Raw genomic sequence first — 6,206 nt, 5'->3', positions numbered from 1 at the left:
CGGTCAAAGAGGTGGTCAGTCGGGTTCTCATGTGTGTTTCTTCAGGTTCAAGGTACAGAGGAAATGTCAAACCACCACCAGGGTCATAAAACTACTACTGGTAATGCCCACAACTCCTGCGAAAGCCTTGTGAAATAGGTGTTCTTGGGGGACGAAATGTCTGATAATACGACCTATGGGTGTCCTGTGCAGGTGTGTAGGGGGAAGAGACTAGGCTGCAGGTGTGGTGAAAGGTGAAGAGGTGCCGTGAAAGAGGAGGAAGAGGAGGACACGGATGAGGAGATCATGATGACGGTGAGTGAAGAGAGAACGAGAAGAAGTATATCGAGGAGAATGACAGGAGGAAGGAGGAGGAGGAGGAAAGTGGCAGCAGGAATAAGGAAGAAGGCGACAAGAAAGTAAGAGGAAAAATAAGGAGAGGGAGGAAAGGAACAGCAAGAACGAGTACGAAGGCGACAGAAGAGGGTGACAGGAAGAGTGAAGACGAGGAGGAAACTAACATCAAGGACGAGGACGAGGAGAACGAGCAGGACGACGAGGACTGTAAGACGAGGGGAATATACGTGTGTACAACTGACCAACGACGAGGAGAGAACAAAATCAGTGACAAATGATCAGGAACTTTCACCTAATATGAATATCTAAAAAATTCAAAGTTGAAACACACACAGACACGTCTACTCATGTATACCTTTGGGTGTATGTATAGCCTATGCATGTATGGGTTAGCGGTAAATATATACACTTATACATTAGCCTTTGTGTGTTTTTCTCTTCCTGCTAAATGTTACGTACACGTGTGCACCGGAAAATGTTATGTATACTTTGGGTTAAAACATGTATTGGTGAAATATATAAACACGTCTGCAGCCTTTGAGTGTGTGTGCCTCGTCCTGCTTCCTGGGTGTGGGGGAAAGACTGACGTCTTTCTTTTTATTCGTCTGGTAATTCGCTCTTAACACACACACACACACACACACACACACACACACACACACACACACACACACACACACACACACACACACACACACACACACCAGTTTATTCTTTTGTCGATTCTCATGTCAGCAACATTATTTTTCCCTACTGTCCCTCCCACCCCCACCCGTCTCCTCTACCCACACACCAAGTTCCCTCCTTAAAGGTGGCTTCACACTGGACCAAATCTGGCGAGCAGGAGCCTTTGCTGGCAGCTTTTGCTGGAGGGATGGCTTGCTCCCGAACTTTTGCTCCTGCGTTTAGCTCGCCGCTTGGACGGGGAGCAGCTCGGCGAGCCGCAAGCAGGCAGTCTAATGAGCTCTTTGGTGCACCGATATGTGAATAATATATATTACCTAGTGTATTGAATCCGTATACCCATGATATTAGAAAACTTATTCACATACTCCTTTTATGTTTGACGGTGTTTGTAATATTTTATAATGTTGAGAAAAATAGTGTTGGATTTTATTTTGATTTCCAAGACCAAGACCAAGACCGCCCAGGCCAGCTGATATAAACACTCGCCATGGCCACCTCTCCTCGTTCAAAAGTTCACTTGTCCTCCTTCATTGTACACTCTTTGATAGTAAGAGTCAGGGACCATCCCTAGTTCCCTCCCCTCCTTCTCCCCCTCCCTCCCCTCGGTATATAAGCCCCTCACGGCCCCGGCAACACTATCCACACCACGACACACACCGCGACGGACACAGACGCAGGGAGAGGCAAGAGAAGGACATAGCGAGCAACAGGCACCATGCGGACACACATCGTTCTTCTCGTTGTAACTCCTCTGAGGCTGCTGCGTTCAATACTGGAATAAATGCCTAAAAAAGACTTACTGTGACCCTGGAGAGGACTAGTGGTTAACGCATCCCAGCTTGTTTAAGGATGTACTGACACGGAGGGGGACTGTGGCTTCAAAGCTTTTTACGATATAACCGTGTATTTGCGATGTGTGCTTAATATATTATAGTCTCCTATGCAAGTGTGTGGGGATAAGATACTGGGCTGCAGGTGTGTTGTAAGGTGAGGAGGCTCCGTCAAAGAAGAAGACGAGGACACCGACGAAGAGACGATGATGGCGGTGTGACGGGAGAACGAGAAGGATAACGAGGAAAATGACGGGAGGAAGGAGGAGGAACAAATTATCGGATGTTTGGGTTAGCTTCTAAATATTTTTGAACGTGCAAATAGTTTCGCTTTCGACGACGTTATGAGGCAAACCATTCCATACATTGATGACACGGTTGAAGAAGAAGTGTTTTGATTAATTGGAGTTGAAACGTTTCCTCGTTATTTTGTATCCATTGTTTCTTGTTACACTTGATTGAGAGACTAAAATAATCATGAACATTAACGTTATCGAATCCCTTGAAAATTTTAAACACTTCTATAAGGTCACCTCTTAGCCTGCGCTTTGATAAGCTGAATAAGTTCAGTTCTTTAAGTCTGTCTTCGTACGGTTTGTTTCGCAGTCTAGGGATCATTTTAGTAGATCGATGCTGCACCCTCTCGAGTTTATCAATATCCTTTATGTAATAGGGAGACCAAAACTGAACGCAATACTCAAGATGTGGGCGAACTAACGAATTGTACAGTGTCAATATTACTTTTTCTGATTTATGTTCAAATGTACGACCAATAAATCCGATCAGTTTGTTGGCAGTTTTTACTACTTCTGTGCAATGTTGACTCGGTTTAAGATCGCTCGAAATTATTACTCCAAGATCTTTTTCTTTGCTGCCCTCAGAAAGTCGCACTCCTTTAATTTGATAATGAATACGATCGTTGTTGATTCCGATATGCATAACCTTGCACTTTTCAATATTGAAATTCATTTGCCATGTTCGTTCCCAACTACTTAAACGTTCGAGATCAGCTTGGAAGTGTTCTTTATCCATTGTCGTAGTGATTCTGCTGACTATTTTTGTGTCGCCGGCAAATTTCAATATTTTCGCGATAGCCCCTCGTCAATGTCATTTACGTACACTAAAAACAGAACAGGTCCCAACACCGACCCCTGTAGAACACCGCTTTTGACATCTCGCCAGTCAGATGATATACCATTCATAACAACTCTCTGTTTACGGTCGGTAAGCCAGTCTTTGAGCCACTTATGAATATTACCAGTTATACCGTGAGCTTGCAATTTACTAAGGAGGCGGTTGTGAGGGACTTTGTCAAATGCTTTCTGAAAGTCCAAATATACAATGTCTACTGATTGACTTTCATCGTATACATTAAAGATGTAGTTGAAGAAATCGAGAAGGTTTGTCAAACAGGAACGTTTCTTTCTAAAACAATGTTGCGAATCCTTAATTAGTCTGTTATCTTAAAAAAAAATTACCATTTTTCCACGAATGATCGTCTCCAAAATTTTGCACACGATTGACGTTAGACTGATCGGTCGATGATTACCTGGTTGGGACTTGTCGCTTTTTTTGAAAGATAGGAGTTACGTTAGCGAGTTTCCATTTTAGTGGTACTTTTCCTGTGGATAGTGACTTTGAGAATATGCTCAAGAGGGGCTTGCTGATCTGATGTTTTGCCTCTTTAAGAATACGCGGGGATATTTTATCTGGGCCGGGTGTTTTGTGTACTTTAATATTATCGATAATTTGTACTATATCACTAAGAAGAAGAAGAAAAAGAAGAAGAAGAAGAAGAAGAAGAAGAAGAAGAAGAGGAGGAGGAGGAGGAGGAGGAGGAGCAGGAAGTAGAGGAAGGGGAAAAGTAAGAAGAAGAAGATGGGGAAGAAGAGAACGAAAAAAAAGCGAGCGGGAAAGGAGAAGGAAGGAGAACCCGAAATGGAAAGGGAGGAGGAGGAAGAGGAGGAGGAGGAAGAGAAGGAGGAGGAGGAGGAGGAGGAGGAGGAGAAGAAGTTAGAAAAAGAATAAAAAGAATAAAGGAGCTCGGCACACGTTGAGGTCAGCGTGTGCCCGTCCTTGAAGTTTTATGCAACACACACACACGCGCACACACACACACACACACACACACACACACACACACACACACACACACACACACACACACACACACACACACACACAATCAGGAGCCTTGCAACCACTGGCACGAGGACAGCATCTGCAGCTCGTTCCCTCACCACGTCTCTTCTATATCTTCTGCCTCCTCCTCCTCCTGCAGCTGCCCCTCGACCACGCCTCAGCCTCGTACTTGCCGAAGCCCCCGTGCCGAGCCTGCTGGGTCCAACAGGGGGAGCGCTGCTACAGGCTGTCCGCATGCGTGGAAGACGAACGAGCTTAGGGACGTATTTTAAGACACCATCGCTTCTCACATCAACTCTTTCTAAAGGTCAAAGAGGGGATCAATCTGTTTTTCAGGAGTGTTTTTTAAGGTTCCCGGCACAGAAGAAGGGTCAAACTACCACCAGGGTCTTAAAACTACCCCTGGAAAGGCCTACAGCTCCTACGAAAGCCATGTCAAATATATGAACTTGGGCGACGAAATGTTTTAAAATACGACCCTTACTCTCCACATCCCGTTCGTCGCCCCTTTGGCACATTCTAACCTCCGGAGTTTCTACACGCCTAAACACACCTTCGGTTACCTGTGTGCTCTGCCTCTGCCAGCCTCTCCAACGCGAGTCTCCCCTACCCCCTTATACCTTCCTCTGTGTATCAGTTTTCCCTCGTGTGTCGCATACACCCGCGGAGAGCCTGCACTTCACGACCGTGGTGATCTTTTGTGCCTGAGTTCAAATTGTTCCTTTAAACATTTATCATGAAAGTAACGATGAAAAACAGCGATGGAAGCATCATCACAGCGGACATTAAATTAAGAGCCAAGAATCAATAAGAGAATTGGACCTGGTATGACAAAAGCACAAGAAAAAAGCAGAAGAAAGAAACAACTCGGTACACCTTGAGGTCAACTCTTGGCTTCACACACACACACACACACACACACACACACATACACCTTAGTAACCTCGTAGCCACCGCCATGAGGACACCTCCTACAGCTCGCTTCCTTACCGTGACTCTCCTGAGCTGCTGCCGCCCCTCGGCCACGCCTCGTATAAGCAGCACTCAACGTGGTTAGCCCCCCGTGCCGAGGCTGCTGGAGGGAGTTGAAGGGCACGAACACCTGCTACAAAGAGAGCCCCTGCGTGGAGGACCAACTGGGGGAGTTATCGCCTCGCCCCGGCGACGCCTCCAGCCCGCTGGTGATCGGATACGCCTGAACACACCTATACTTGCCTGTGTGTTCCTCCCGTGCCGGGTACACCCAAGCACCCCTTACATCTGTACTTGTGTTCCTGTGTTGCCTCCTGTGCCGGATACACCAGCATAGTCTGCAAGTCTTCCCAAGCCTCGTCCTTACCGCTGCATGCACCTTCCCTGCAGCCTACACCTGCACTATATAGTATCCTCTCACCTTGGGCATTCAGCGTCTCCTACTGCTGCACTCTCACTCCTCCACCATCTACTACTGCTGCACTCTCACTCCTCCACCATCTACTACTGCTGCACTCTTTCACTCCTCCACCATCTACTACTGCTGCACTCTTTCACTCCTCCACCATCTACTACTGCTGCACTCTTTCACTCCTCCACCATCTACTACTGCTACACTCTCACTCCTCCACCATCTACTACTGCTGCACTCTTTCACTCCTCCACCATCTACTACTGCTGCACTCTCACTCCTCCACCATCTACTACTGCTGCACTCTTTCACTCCTCCACCATCTACTACTGCTGCACTTCCACTCCTCCACCATCTACTACTGCTGCACTCTCACTCCTCCACCATCTACTACTGCTGCACTCTCACTCCTCCACCATCTACTACTGCTGCACTCTCACTCCTCCACCATCTACTACTGCTGCACTCTCACTCCTCCACCATCTACTACTGCAGCCGCACTCCACTAGCTGCTTGCGTGCTTCTCCACCGCCCAGCGTCACTCCTCCGCCTGTAAGCTACAGCACCAAGTGATATTGCCACAGCCACGCCTGCTACACCGCTGACCCATGCCTCGCGCCGCCCTCCTTCGTCGTGTACGGCACCTTCGTCCCCGCCTTGTCCCCGCACCCTCCTCAGTGGTAGTAAGTCTGGGTGTCAAGGTTGTTAAAGTGGTATAAGTCTGGAAGCAAAGGTCGTTGTGGGCAGTGCTGTGCGGGGCTGAGAGAGTGTTGCTGTGGTGCTGTGCTGTGGGTTGGTGGTGGAGGGGGACCAGCCGGGTCATTGTG

This window comes from Eriocheir sinensis, chromosome 62 (assembly GCF_024679095.1).
Source record: "Eriocheir sinensis breed Jianghai 21 chromosome 62, ASM2467909v1, whole genome shotgun sequence".
NCBI lineage: Eukaryota > Metazoa > Arthropoda > Malacostraca > Decapoda > Varunidae > Eriocheir > Eriocheir sinensis.
This window is presented reverse-complemented; position numbering follows the sequence as displayed.